The sequence below is a fragment of the Lissotriton vulgaris genome, chromosome 11, assembly GCF_964263255.1.
Source record: "Lissotriton vulgaris chromosome 11, aLisVul1.2, whole genome shotgun sequence".
Lineage (NCBI taxonomy): Eukaryota > Metazoa > Chordata > Amphibia > Caudata > Salamandridae > Lissotriton > Lissotriton vulgaris.
In genome coordinates this window covers 483,400,610-483,412,970 of record NC_141699.1, presented here as the reverse complement: position 1 = coordinate 483,412,970, position 12,361 = coordinate 483,400,610, and the positions used below count along the sequence as shown (strand labels likewise).

The window sequence follows — 12,361 nt, the reverse complement described above, 5'->3', positions numbered from 1 at the left end:
ACGCAGCTGCGATGGCCGAGTGGTTAAGGCGTTGGACTTGAAATCCAATGGGGTTTCTCCGCGTAAGTTTGAATCCTGCTTGCAGCGGCATGAGATTTTGCATGAACACAATTTGGTTTAGTTAAGTAAATGTTCACTTCTCATTACGCAATCCTCATCAAGTCACAGAGTTAAACTGCAAAAACTCATACTAGATGTAAACATTGAGACAATTTCCACACTCAGGAAGTGTTTTAGAGAGCAGGTGGCTCGGAAGGGTTCGTAGTCTGAACCTGTCCTGCCTGATCTAGACAAGTCATGAAAAGAGTACTTTTTTTATGAAGCGTGTCTTGTTTAAGCTTTTGGACTCTTTCTGAGTACACTTAAGGGACCGTTGCCACCGCCGTAATATAGGGAAACGAGGATAGAAATGTGCAGTGATTGATTACCGCTCATCGGTGCCCTGTCACTCACTTTGAGTGATGCGTATTGCTATTTTTATTAATTGTATCAAAGCATGCAAAATAAGTGAGGGCAACAGGGCACTGCTGGTACGTGCCCCGTCCTTCTGTTACTTTATTTTTTATGTCTCGGCCTGACGTGAGTAGTTCATGGCTCGTATACGACAACTGTGACATCATACTCACGCAGCTGCGATGGCCGAGTGGTTAAGGCGTTGGACTTGAAATCCAATGGTGTTTCCCTGCGTAGGTTCGAATCCTGCTTGTAGCGTCATGAGATTTTGCATGAACACCATTTGGTTTAGTTAAGGAAATGTTCACTTCTCGTTACGCAATCCTCATCAAGTCACAGAGTTAAATGGCAAAAACTCAAACTAGATGTAAACATTGAAACAATTTCCACACCTAGGAAGTGTTTTAGAGAGCAGGTGGCTCGGAAGGGTTTGTAGTCTGGACCTATCCTGCCTGATCTAGACAAGTTACGAAATGAGTAATTTTTTTTATGAAGCGTGTCTTGTTTAGGCTTTTGGACTCTTTCTGAGTACACTTAAGGGCCCGTTGCCACCGCCGTAATATATGGAAACGAGGGTAGAAATGTGCAGTGATTGATTACCGCTCATCTGTGCCCTGTCACTCATTTTGAGTGATGCATATTGCTATTTTTATTAATTGTATGAAAGTATGCGAAATAAGTGAGGACAATAGGGCACTGCTGGTACGTGCCCCGTCCTTCCGTTACTTTATTTTTTTGGTCTCCGCCTGACATGAGCAGAGCATTGCTCGTATACGACAACAGTGACATCATACTCATGCAGCTGCGATGGCCGAGTGGTTAAGGCGTTGGACTCGAAATCCAATGGGGTTTCCCTGCGCAGGTTCGAATCCTACTTGCAGCGTAGTATGATTTTGCATGAACACCATTTGGTTTAGTTAAGGAAATGTTCACTTCTCGTTACGCAATCCTCATCAAGTCACAGAGTTAAATGGCAAAAACTCAAACTAGATGTAAACATTAAAACAATTTCCACACCTAGGAAGTGTTTTAGAGAGCAGGTGGCTCGGAAGGGTTTGTAGTCTGGACCTATCCTGCCTGATCTAGACAAGTTACGAAATGAGTAATTTTTTTTATGAAGCGTGTCTTGTTTAGGCTTTTGGACTCTTTCTGAGTACACTTAAGGGCCAGTTGCCACCGCCGTAATATATAGAAACGAGGGTAGAAATGTGCAGTGATTGATTACCGCTCATCTGTGCCCTGTCACTCATTTTGAGTGATGCATATTGCTATTTTTATTAATTGTATGAAAGTATGCGAAATAAGTGAGGACAACAGGGCACTGCTGGTATGTGCCCCGTCCTTCCGTTACTTTATTTTTTAGGTCTCGACCTGACATGAGTAGCGCATGGCTCGTATACGACAACAGTGACATCATACTCACGCAGCTGCGATGGCCGAGTGGTTAAGGCGTTGGACTCGAAATCCAATGGGGTTTCCCTGCGCAGGTTCGAATCCTGCTTGCAGCGTAGTGTGATTTTGCATGAACACCATTTGGTTTAGTTAAGTAAATGTTTACTTCTTGTTACGCAATCCTCATCAAGTCACAGAGTTAAACGGCAAAAACTCAAACTAGATGTAAACATTGAGACAATTTCCACACCCAGGAAGTGTTTTAGAGAGCAGGTGCCTCGGAAGGGTTCGTAGTCTGGACCTGTCCTGCATGATCTAGACAAATCATGAAAAGAGTAATTATTTTTTTATGAAGCGTGTCTTGTTTAGGCTTTTGGACTCTTTCTTAGTACACTTAAGGGCCCGTTACCACCGCCGTAATATAGGGAAAAGAGGGTAGAAATGCGCAATGATTGAATAACACTCATCTGTGCCTTTTCACTCACTTTGAGTGATGCATGTTGCTATTTTTATTAATTGTATGAAAGCATGCAAAATAAGTGAGGACAACAGGGCACTGCTGGTACGTGCCCCGTCCTTCTGTTACTTTATTTTTTGGTCTCGGCCTGACATGAGCAGAGTATGGCTCGTATACGACAACAGTGACATCATACTCATGCAGCTGCGATGGCCGAGTGGTTAAGGCGTTGGACTTGAAATCCAATGGGGTTTCTCTGCGCAGGTTTGAATCCTGCTTGCAGCGTAGTGTGATTTTGCATGAACACCATTTGGTTTAGTTAAGGAAATGTTCACTTCTTGTTCGCAATCCTCATCAAGTTACAGAGTTAAACTGCAAAAACTCAAACTAGATGTAAACATTGAGACAATTTCCACACTCAGGAAGTGTTTTAGAGAGCAGGTGGCTCGGAAGGGTTCGTAGTCTGGACCTGTCCTGCCTGATCTAGACAAGTCATGAAAAGAGTACTTTTTTTTATGAAGCGTGTCTTGTTTAAGCTTTTGGACTCTTTCTGAGTACACTTAAGGGCCCGTTGCCACCGCCGTAATATAGGGAAACGAGGATAGAAATCTGCAGTGATTGATTACCGCTCATCGGTGCCCTGTCACTCACTTTGAGTGATGCGTATTGCTATTTTTATTAATTGTCTGAAAGCATGCAAAATAAGTGAGGACAACAGGGCACTGCTGGTACGTGCCCCGTCCTTCTGTTACTTTATTTTTTGGTCTCGGCCTGACATGAGCAGAGTATGGCTCGTATACGACAACAGTGACATCATACTCATGCAGCTGCGATGGCCGAGTGGTTAAGGCGTTGGACTTGAAATCCAATGGGGTTTCCCTGCGCAGGTTCGAATCCTGCTTGCAGCGTAGTGTTATTTTGCATGAACACCATTTGGTTTAGTTAAGGAAATGTTCACTTCTTGTTCGCAAACCTCATCAAGTCACAGAGTTAAATGGAAAAAACGCAAACTAGATGTAAACATTGAGACAATTTCCACACCCAGGAAGTGTTTTAGAGAGCTGGTGGCTCGGAAGGGTTTGTAGTCTGGACCTGTCCTGCCTGATCTAGACAAGTCATGAAAAGAGTACTTTTTTTTATGATGCATGTCTTGTTTAGGCTTTTGGACTCTTTCATAGTACACTTAAGGGCCTGTTACCACCGCCGTAATATAGGGAAAAGTGGGTAGAAACATGCAGTGATTGATTACCACTCATCTGTGCCCTTTCACTCACTTTGAGTGATGCATGTTGCTATTTTTATTAATTGTATGAAAGCATGCAAAATAAGCGAGGACAACAGGGCACTGCTGGTACGTGCCCCGTCCTTCCGTTACTTTATTTTTTTGGTCTCCGCCTGACATGAGCAGAGCATTGCTCGTATACGACAACAGTGACATCATACTCATGCAGCTGCGATGGCCGAGTGGTTAAGGCGTTGGACTCGAAATCCAATGGGGTTTCCCTGCGCAGGTTCGAATCCTACTTGCAGCGTAGTATGATTTTGCATGAACACCATTTGGTTTAGTTAAGGAAATGTTCACTTCTCGTTACGCAATCCTCATCAAGTCACAGAGTTAAATGGCAAAAACTCAAACTAGATGTAAACATTAAAACAATTTCCACACCTAGGAAGTGTTTTAGAGAGCAGGTGGCTTGGAAGGGTTTGTAGTCTGGACCTATCCTGCCTGATCTAGACAAGTTACGAAATGAGTAATTTTTTTTATGAAGCGTGTCTTGTTTAGGCTTTTGGACTCTTTCTGAGTACACTTAAGGGCCCGTTGCCACCGCCGTAATATATAGAAACGGGGGTAGAAATGTGCAGTGATTGATTACCGCTCATCTGTGCCCTGTCACTCATTTTGAGTGATGCATATTGCTATTTTTATTAATTGTATGAAAGTATGCGAAATAAGTGAGGACAACAGGGCACTGCTGGTATGTGCCCCGTCCTTCCGTTACTTTATTTTTTAGGTCTCGACCTGACATGAGTAGCGCATGGCTCGTATACGACAACATTGACATCATACTCACGCAGCTGCGATGGCCGAGTGGTTAAGGCGTTGGACTTGAAATCTAATGGGGTTTCTCTGCGTAGGTTTGAATCCTGCTTGCAGCGGCATGAGATTTTGCATGAACACAATTTGGTTTAGTTAAATAAATGTTCACTTCTCATTACGCAATCCTCATCAAGTCACAGAGTTAAACTGCAAAAACTCATACTAGATGTAAACATTGAGACAATTTCCACACTCAGGAAGTGTTTTAGAGAGCAGGTGGCTCGGAAGGGTTCGTAGTCTTGACCTGTCCTGCCTGATCTAGACAAGTCATGAAAAGAGTACTTTTTTATGAAGCGTGTCTTGTTTAAGCTTTTGGACTCTTTCTGAGTACACTTAAGGGCCCGTTGCCACCGCCGTAATATAGGGAAACGAGGATAGAAATGTGCAGTGATTGATTAACGCTCATCAGTGCCCTGTCACTCACTTTGAGTGATGCGTATTGCTATTTTATTAATTGTATGAAAGCATGCAAAATAAGTGAGGACAACAGGGCACTGCTGGTACGTGCCCCGTCCTTCTGTTACTTTATTTTTTATGTCTCGGCCTGACGTGAGTAGTGCATGGCTCGTATACGACAACTGTGACATCATACTCACGCAGCTGCGATGGCCGAGTGGTTAAGGCGTTGGACTTGAAATCCAATGGGGTTTCCCCGCGTAGGTTCGAATCCTGCTTGCAGCTTCATGAGATTTTGCATGAACACCATTTGGTTTAGTTAAGTAAATGTTTACTTTTTGTTACGCAATCCTCATCAAGTCACAGAGTTAAACGGCAAAAACTCAAACTAGATGTAAACATTGAGACAATTTCCACACCCAGGAAGTGTTTTAGAGAGCAGGTGCCTCGGAAGGGTTCGTAGTCTGGACCTGTCCTGCATGATCTAGACAAATCATGAAAAGAGTAATTATTTTTTTATGAAGCGTGTCTTGTTTAGGCTTTTGGACTCTTTCTTAGTACACTTAAGGGCCCGTTACCACCGCCGTAATATAGGGAAAAGAGGGTAGAAATGCGCAATGATTGAATAACACTCATCTGTGCCTTTTCACTCACTTTGAGTGATGCATGTTGCTATTTTTATTAATTGTATGAAAGCATGCAAAATAAGTGAGGACAACAGGGCACTGCTGGTACGTGCCCTGTCCTTCTGTTACTTTATTTTTTGGTCTCGGCCTGACATGAGCAGAGTATGGCTCGTATACGACAACAGTGACATCATACTCATGCAGCTGCGATGGCCGAGTGGTTAAGGCGTTGGACTTGAAATCCAATGGGGTTTCTCTGCGCAGGTTTGAATCCTGCTTGCAGCGTAGTGTGATTTTGCATGAACACCATTTGGTTTAGTTAAGGAAATGTTCACTTCTTGTTCGCAATCCTCATCAAGTTACAGAGTTAAACTGCAAAAACTCAAACTAGATGTAAACATTGAGACAATTTCCACACTCAGGAAGTGTTTTAGAGAGCAGGTGGCTCGGAAGGGTTCGTAGTCTGGACCTGTCCTGCCTGATCTAGACAAGTCATGAAAAGAGTACTTTTTTTTATGAAGCGTGTCTTGTTTAAGCTTTTGGACTCTTTCTGAGTACACTTAAGGGCCCGTTGCCACCGCCGTAATATAGGGAAACGAGGATAGAAATCTGCAGTGATTGATTACCGCTCATAGGTGCCCTGTCACTCACTTTGAGTGATGCGTATTGCTATTTTTATTAATTGTCTGAAAGCATGCAAAATAAGTGAGGACAACAGGGCACTGCTGGTACGTGCCCCGTCCTTCTGTTACTTTATTTTTTGGTCTCGGCCTGACATGAGCAGAGTATGGCTCGTATACGACAACAGTGACATCATACTCATGCAGCTGCGATGGCCGAGTGGTTAAGGCGTTGGACTCGAAATCCAATGGGGTTTCCCTGCGCAGGTTCGAATCCTGCTTGCAGCGTAGTGTGATTTTGCATGAACACCATTTGGTTTAGTTAAGGAAATGTTCACTTCTTGTTCGCAATCCTCATCAAGTCACAGAGTTAAATGGAAAAAACTCAAACTAGATGTAAACATTGAGACAATTTCCACACCCAGGAAGTGTTTTAGAGAGCTGGTGGCTCGGAAGGGTTTGTAGTCTGGACCTGTCCTGCCTGATCTAGACAAGTCATGAAAAGAGTACTTTTTTTTATGATGCATGTCTTGTTTAGGCTTTTGGACTCTTTCATAGTACACTTAAGGGCCTGTTACCACCGCCGTAATATAGGGAAAAGTGGGTAGAAACATGCAGTGATTGATTACCACTCATCTGTGCCCTTTCACTCACTTTGAGTGATGCATGTTGCTATTTTTATTACTTGTATGAAAGCATGCAAAATAAGCGAGGACAACAGGGCACTGCTGGTACGTGCCCCGTCCTTCCGTTACTTTATTTTTTTGGTCTCCGCCTGACATGAGCAGAGCATTGCTCGTATACCACAACAGTGACATCATACTCATGCAGCTGCGATGGCCGAGTGGTTAAGGCGTTGGACTCGAAATCCAATGGGGTTTCCCTGCGCAGGTTCGAATCCTGCTTGCACCGTAGTATGATTTTGCATGAACACCATTTGGTTTAGTTAAGGAAATGTTCACTTCTCGTTACGCAATCCTCATCAAGTCACAGAGTTAAATGGCAAAAACTCAAACTAGATGTAAACATTGAAACAATTTCCACACCTAGGAAGTGTTTTAGAGAGCAGGTGGCTCGGAAGGGTTTGTAGTCTGGACCTATCCTGCCTGATCTAGACAAGTTACGAAATGAGTAATTTTTTTTTATGAAGCGTGTCTTGTTTAAGCTTTTGGACTCTTTCTGAGTACACTTAAGGGCCAGTTGCCACCGCCGTAATATATAGAAACGAGGGTAGAAATGTGCAGTGATTGATTACCGCTCATCTGTGCCCTGTCACTCATTTTGAGTGATGCATATTGCTATTTTCATTAATTGTATGAAAGTATGCGAAATAAGTGAGGACAACAGGGCACTGCTGGTAAGTGCCCCGTCCTTCCGTTACTTTATTTTTTAGGTCTCGACCTGACATGAGTAGCGCATGGCTCGTATACGACAACAATGACATCATACTCACGCAGCTGCGATGGCCGAGTGGTTAAGGCGTTGGACTTGAAATCCAATGGGGTTTCTCCGCGTAAGTTTGAATCCTGCTTGCAGCGGCATGAGATTTTGCATGAACACAATTTGGTTTAGTTAAGTAAATGTTCACTTCTCATTACGCAATCCTCATCAAGTCACAGAGTTAAACTGCAAAAACTCATACTAGATGTAAACATTGAGACAATTTCCACACTCAGGAAGTGTTTTAGAGAGCAGGTGGCTCGGAAGGGTTCGTAGTCTGGACCTGTCCTGCCTGATCTAGACAAGTCATGAAAAGAGTACTTTTTTTATGAAGCGTGTCTTGTTTAAGCTTTTGGACTCTTTCTGAGTACACTTAAGGGACCGTTGCCACCGCCGTAATATAGGGAAACGAGGATAGAAATGTGCAGTGATTGATTACCGCTCATCGGTGCCCTGTCACTCACTTTGAGTGATGCGTATTGCTATTTTTATTAATTGTATCAAAGCATGCAAAATAAGTGAGGACAACAGGGCACTGCTGGTACGTGCCCCGTCCTTCTGTTACTTTATTTTTTATGTCTCGGCCTGACGTGAGTAGTTCATGGCTCGTATACGACAACTGTGACTTCATACTCACGCAGCTGCGATGGCCGAGTGGTTAAGGCGTTGGACTTGAAATCCAATGGTGTTTCCCCGCGTAGGTTCGAATCCTGCTTGTAGCGTCATGAGATTTTGCATGAACACCATTTGGTTTAGTTAAGGAAATGTTCACTTCTCGTTACGCAATCCTCATCAAGTCACAGAGTTAAACTGCAAAAACTCAAACTAGATGTAAACATTGAGACAATTTCCACACCCAGGAAGTGTTTTAGAGAGCAGGTGGCTCGGAAGGGTTCGTAGTCTGGACCTGTCCTGCCTGATCTAGACAAGTCATGAAAAGAGTACTTTTTTTATGAAGCGTGTCTTGTTTAAGCTTTTGGACTCTTTCTGAGTACACTTAAGGGACCGTTGCCACCGCCGTAATATAGGGAAACGAGGATAGAAATGTGCAGTGATTGATTACCGCTCATCGGTGCCCTGTCACTCACTTTGAGTGATGCGTATTGCTATTTTTATTAATTGCATGAAAGCATGCAAAATAAGTGAGGACAACAGGGCACTGCTGGTACGTGCCCCGTCCTTCTGTTACTTTATTTTTTATGTCTCGGCCTGACGTGAGTAGTGCATGGCTCGTATACGACAACTGTGACATCTTACTCAAGTAGCTGCGATGGCCGAGTGGTTAAGGCGTTGGACTTGAAATCCAATGGGGTCTCCCCGCGTAGGTTCGAATCCTGCTTGCAGCGTCATGAGATTTTGCATGAACACCATTTGGTTTAGTTAAGTAAATGTTTACTTCTTGTTACGCAATCCTCATCAAGTCACAGAGTTTAACGGCAAAAACTCAAACTAGATGTAAACATTGAAACAATTTCCACACCTAGGAAGTGTTTTAGAGAGCAGGTGGCTCGGAAGGGTTTGTAGTCTGGACCTATCCTGCCTGATCTAGACAAGTTACGAAATGAGTAATTTTTTTTATGAAGCGTGTCTTGTTTAGGCTTTTGGACTCTTTCTGAGTACACTTAAGGGCCAGTTGCCACCGCCGTAATATATAGAAACGAGGGTAGAAATGTGCAGTGATTGATTACCGCTCATCTGTGCCCTGTCACTCATTTTGAGTGATGCATATTGCTATTTTTATTAATTGTATGAAAGTATGCGAAATAAGTGAGGACAACAGGGCACTGCTGGTATGTGCCCCGTCCTTCCGTTACTTTATTTTTTAGGTCTCGACCTGACATGAGTAGCGCATGGCTCGTATACGACAACAGTGACATCATACTCACGCAGCTGCGATGGCCGAGTGGTTAAGGCGTTGGACTCGAAATCCAATGGGGTTTCCCTGCGCAGGTTCGAATCCTGCTTGCAGCGTAGTGTGATTTTGCATAAACAGCATTTGGTTTAGATAAGTAAATGTTTACTTCTTGTTCGCAATCCTCATCAAGTTACAGAGTTAAATGGAAAAAACTCAAACTAGATGTAAACATTGAGACAATTTCCACACCCAGGAAGTGTTTTAGAGAGCAGGTGCCTCGGAAGGGTTCGTAGTCTGGACCTGTCCTGCATGATCTAGACAAATCATGAAAAGAGTAATTATTTTTTTATGAAGCGTGTCTTGTTTAGGCTTTTGGACTCTTTCTTAGTACACTTAAGGGCCCGTTACCACCGCCGTAATATAGGGAAAAGAGGGTAGAAATGCGCAATGATTGATTACCACTCATCTGTGCCTTTTCACTCACTTTGAGTGATGCATGTTGCTATTTTTATTAATTGTATGAAAGCATGCAAAATAAGTGAGGACAACAGGGCACTGCTGGTACGTGCCCCGTCCTTCTGTTACTTTATTTTTTGGTCTCGGCCTGACATGAGCAGAGTATGGTTCGTATACGACAACAGTGACATCATACTCATGCAGCTGCGATGGCCGAGTGGTTAAGGCGTTGGACTTGAAATCCAATGGGGTTTCCCTGCGCAGGTTCGAATCCTGCTTGCAGCGTAGTGTGATTTTGCATGAACACCATTTGGTTTAATTAAGGAAATGTTCACTTCTTGTTCGCAATCCTCATCAAGTTACAGAGTTAAATGGAAAAAACTCAAACTAGATGTAAACATTGAGACAATTTCCACACCCAGGAAGTGTTTTAGAGAGCTGGTGGCTCAGAAGGGTTTGTAGTCTGGACCTGTCCTGCCTGATCTAGACAAGTCATGAAAAGAGTACTTTTTTTTTATGATGCATGTCTTGTTTAGGCTTTTGGACTCTTTCTTAGTACACTTAAGGGCCTGTTACCACCGCCGTAATATAGGGAAAAGTGGGTAGAAACATGCAGTGATTGATTACCACTCATCTGTGCCCTTTCACTCACTTTGAGTGATGCATGTTGCTATTTTTATTAATTGTATGAAAGCATGCAAAATAATGAAGGACAACAGGGCACTGCTGGTACGTGCCCCGTCCTTCCGTTACTTTATTTTTTTGGTCTCCGCCTGACATGAGCAGAGCATGGCTCGTATACGACAACAGTGACATCATACTCATGCAGCTGCGATGGCCGAGTGGTTAAGGCGTTGGACTCGAAATCCAATGGGGTTTCCCTGCGCAGGTTCGAATCCTGCTTGCAGCCTAGTGTGATTTTGCATGAACACCATTTGGTTTAGTTAAGGAAATGTTCACTTCTCGTTACGCAATCCTCATCAAGTCACAGAGTTAAATGGCAAAAACTCAAACTAGATGTAAACATTGAAACAATTTCCACACCTAGGAAGTGTTTTAGAGAGCAGGTGGCTCGGAAGGGTTTGTAGTCTGGACCTATCCTGCCTGATCTAGACAAGTTACGAAATGAGTAATTTTTTTTTATGAAGCGTGTCTTGTTTAAGCTTTTGGACTCTTTCTGAGTACACTTAAGGGCCAGTTGCCACCGCCGTAATATATAGAAACGAGGGTAGAAATGTGCAGTGATTGATTACCGCTCATCTGTGCCCTGTCACTCATTTTGAGTGATGCATATTGCTATTTTCATTAATTGTATGAAAGTATGCGAAATAAGTGAGGACAACAGGGCACTGCTGGTAAGTGCCCCGTCCTTCCGTTACTTTATTTTTTAGGTCTCGACCTGACATGAGTAGCGCATGGCTCGTATACGACAACAATGACATCATACTCACGCAGCTGCGATGGCCGAGTGGTTAAGGCGTTGGACTTGAAATCCAATGGGGTTTCTCCGCGTAAGTTTGAATCCTGCTTGCAGCGGCATGAGATTTTGCATGAACACAATTTGGTTTAGTTAAGTAAATGTTCACTTCTCATTACGCAATCCTCATCAAGTCACAGAGTTAAACTGCAAAAACTCATACTAGATGTAAACATTGAGACAATTTCCACACTCAGGAAGTGTTTTAGAGAGCAGGTGGCTCGGAAGGGTTCGTAGTCTGGACCTGTCCTGCCTGATCTAGACAAGTCATGAAAAGAGTACTTTTTTTATGAAGCGTGTCTTGTTTAAGCTTTTGGACTCTTTCTGAGTACACTTAAGGGACCGTTGCCACCGCCGTAATATAGGGAAACGAGGATAGAAATGTGCAGTGATTGATTACCGCTCATCGGTGCCCTGTCACTCACTTTGAGTGATGCGTATTGCTATTTTTATTAATTGTATCAAAGCATGCAAAATAAGTGAGGACAACAGGGCACTGCTGGTACGTGCCCCGTCCTTCTGTTACTTTATTTTTTATGTCTCGGCCTGACGTGAGTAGTTCATGGCTCGTATACGACAACTGTGACTTCATACTCACGCAGCTGCGATGGCCGAGTGGTTAAGGCGTTGGACTTGAAATCCAATGGTGTTTCCCCGCGTAGGTTCGAATCCTGCTTGTAGCGTCATGAGATTTTGCATGAACACCATTTGGTTTAGTTAAGGAAATGTTCACTTCTCGTTACGCAATCCTCATCAAGTCACAGAGTTAAACTGCAAAAACTCAAACTAGATGTAAACATTGAGACAATTTCCACACCCAGGAAGTGTTTTAGAGAGCAGGTGGCTCGGAAGGGTTCGTAGTCTGGACCTGTCCTGCCTGATCTAGACAAGTCATGAAAAGAGTACTTTTTTTATGAAGCGTGTCTTGTTTAAGCTTTTGGACTCTTTCTGAGTACACTTAAGGGACCGTTGCCACCGCCGTAATATAGGGAAACGAGGATAGAAATGTGCAGTGATTGATTACCGCTCATCGGTGCCCTGTCACTCACTTTGAGTGATGCGTATTGCTATTTTTATTAATTGCATGAAAG

The 12,361-nt window shown here is 43.3% G+C and overlaps 16 non-coding genes across 16 annotated transcripts; all 16 read left to right on the top strand.

Annotated features, from left to right (window-relative positions):
* The first annotated feature begins 629 nt into the window (after window positions 1–629).
* On the top strand, window positions 630–711 carry TRNAS-UGA (transfer RNA serine (anticodon UGA)). The gene has a single exon. It is a non-coding gene; the product is annotated as a tRNA-Ser (tRNA).
* Window positions 712–1,254: 543 nt separating this feature from the next.
* Window positions 1,255–1,336, top strand: TRNAS-CGA (transfer RNA serine (anticodon CGA)). Its single transcript has one exon. It is a non-coding gene; the product is annotated as a tRNA-Ser (tRNA).
* A 543-nt stretch (window positions 1,337–1,879) lies between these two features.
* On the top strand, window positions 1,880–1,961 carry TRNAS-CGA (transfer RNA serine (anticodon CGA)). The gene has a single exon. It is a non-coding gene; the product is annotated as a tRNA-Ser (tRNA).
* A 544-nt stretch (window positions 1,962–2,505) lies between these two features.
* TRNAS-UGA (transfer RNA serine (anticodon UGA)) lies at window positions 2,506–2,587 on the top strand. Its single transcript has one exon. It is a non-coding gene; the product is annotated as a tRNA-Ser (tRNA).
* A 541-nt stretch (window positions 2,588–3,128) lies between these two features.
* Window positions 3,129–3,210, top strand: TRNAS-UGA (transfer RNA serine (anticodon UGA)). Its single transcript has one exon. It is a non-coding gene; the product is annotated as a tRNA-Ser (tRNA).
* A 542-nt stretch (window positions 3,211–3,752) lies between these two features.
* TRNAS-CGA (transfer RNA serine (anticodon CGA)) lies at window positions 3,753–3,834 on the top strand. The gene has a single exon. It is a non-coding gene; the product is annotated as a tRNA-Ser (tRNA).
* A 1,165-nt stretch (window positions 3,835–4,999) lies between these two features.
* Window positions 5,000–5,081, top strand: TRNAS-UGA (transfer RNA serine (anticodon UGA)). The gene has a single exon. It is a non-coding gene; the product is annotated as a tRNA-Ser (tRNA).
* Window positions 5,082–5,625: 544 nt separating this feature from the next.
* TRNAS-UGA (transfer RNA serine (anticodon UGA)) lies at window positions 5,626–5,707 on the top strand. The gene has a single exon. It is a non-coding gene; the product is annotated as a tRNA-Ser (tRNA).
* A 541-nt stretch (window positions 5,708–6,248) lies between these two features.
* Window positions 6,249–6,330, top strand: TRNAS-CGA (transfer RNA serine (anticodon CGA)). Its single transcript has one exon. It is a non-coding gene; the product is annotated as a tRNA-Ser (tRNA).
* A 542-nt stretch (window positions 6,331–6,872) lies between these two features.
* On the top strand, window positions 6,873–6,954 carry TRNAS-CGA (transfer RNA serine (anticodon CGA)). The gene has a single exon. It is a non-coding gene; the product is annotated as a tRNA-Ser (tRNA).
* A 1,168-nt stretch (window positions 6,955–8,122) lies between these two features.
* On the top strand, window positions 8,123–8,204 carry TRNAS-UGA (transfer RNA serine (anticodon UGA)). The gene has a single exon. It is a non-coding gene; the product is annotated as a tRNA-Ser (tRNA).
* Window positions 8,205–8,746: 542 nt separating this feature from the next.
* Window positions 8,747–8,828, top strand: TRNAS-UGA (transfer RNA serine (anticodon UGA)). The gene has a single exon. It is a non-coding gene; the product is annotated as a tRNA-Ser (tRNA).
* Window positions 8,829–9,371: 543 nt separating this feature from the next.
* TRNAS-CGA (transfer RNA serine (anticodon CGA)) lies at window positions 9,372–9,453 on the top strand. The gene has a single exon. It is a non-coding gene; the product is annotated as a tRNA-Ser (tRNA).
* A 543-nt stretch (window positions 9,454–9,996) lies between these two features.
* Window positions 9,997–10,078, top strand: TRNAS-UGA (transfer RNA serine (anticodon UGA)). The gene has a single exon. It is a non-coding gene; the product is annotated as a tRNA-Ser (tRNA).
* Window positions 10,079–10,621: 543 nt separating this feature from the next.
* On the top strand, window positions 10,622–10,703 carry TRNAS-CGA (transfer RNA serine (anticodon CGA)). Its single transcript has one exon. It is a non-coding gene; the product is annotated as a tRNA-Ser (tRNA).
* A 1,168-nt stretch (window positions 10,704–11,871) lies between these two features.
* On the top strand, window positions 11,872–11,953 carry TRNAS-UGA (transfer RNA serine (anticodon UGA)). Its single transcript has one exon. It is a non-coding gene; the product is annotated as a tRNA-Ser (tRNA).
* Window positions 11,954–12,361: the final 408 nt, after the last annotated feature.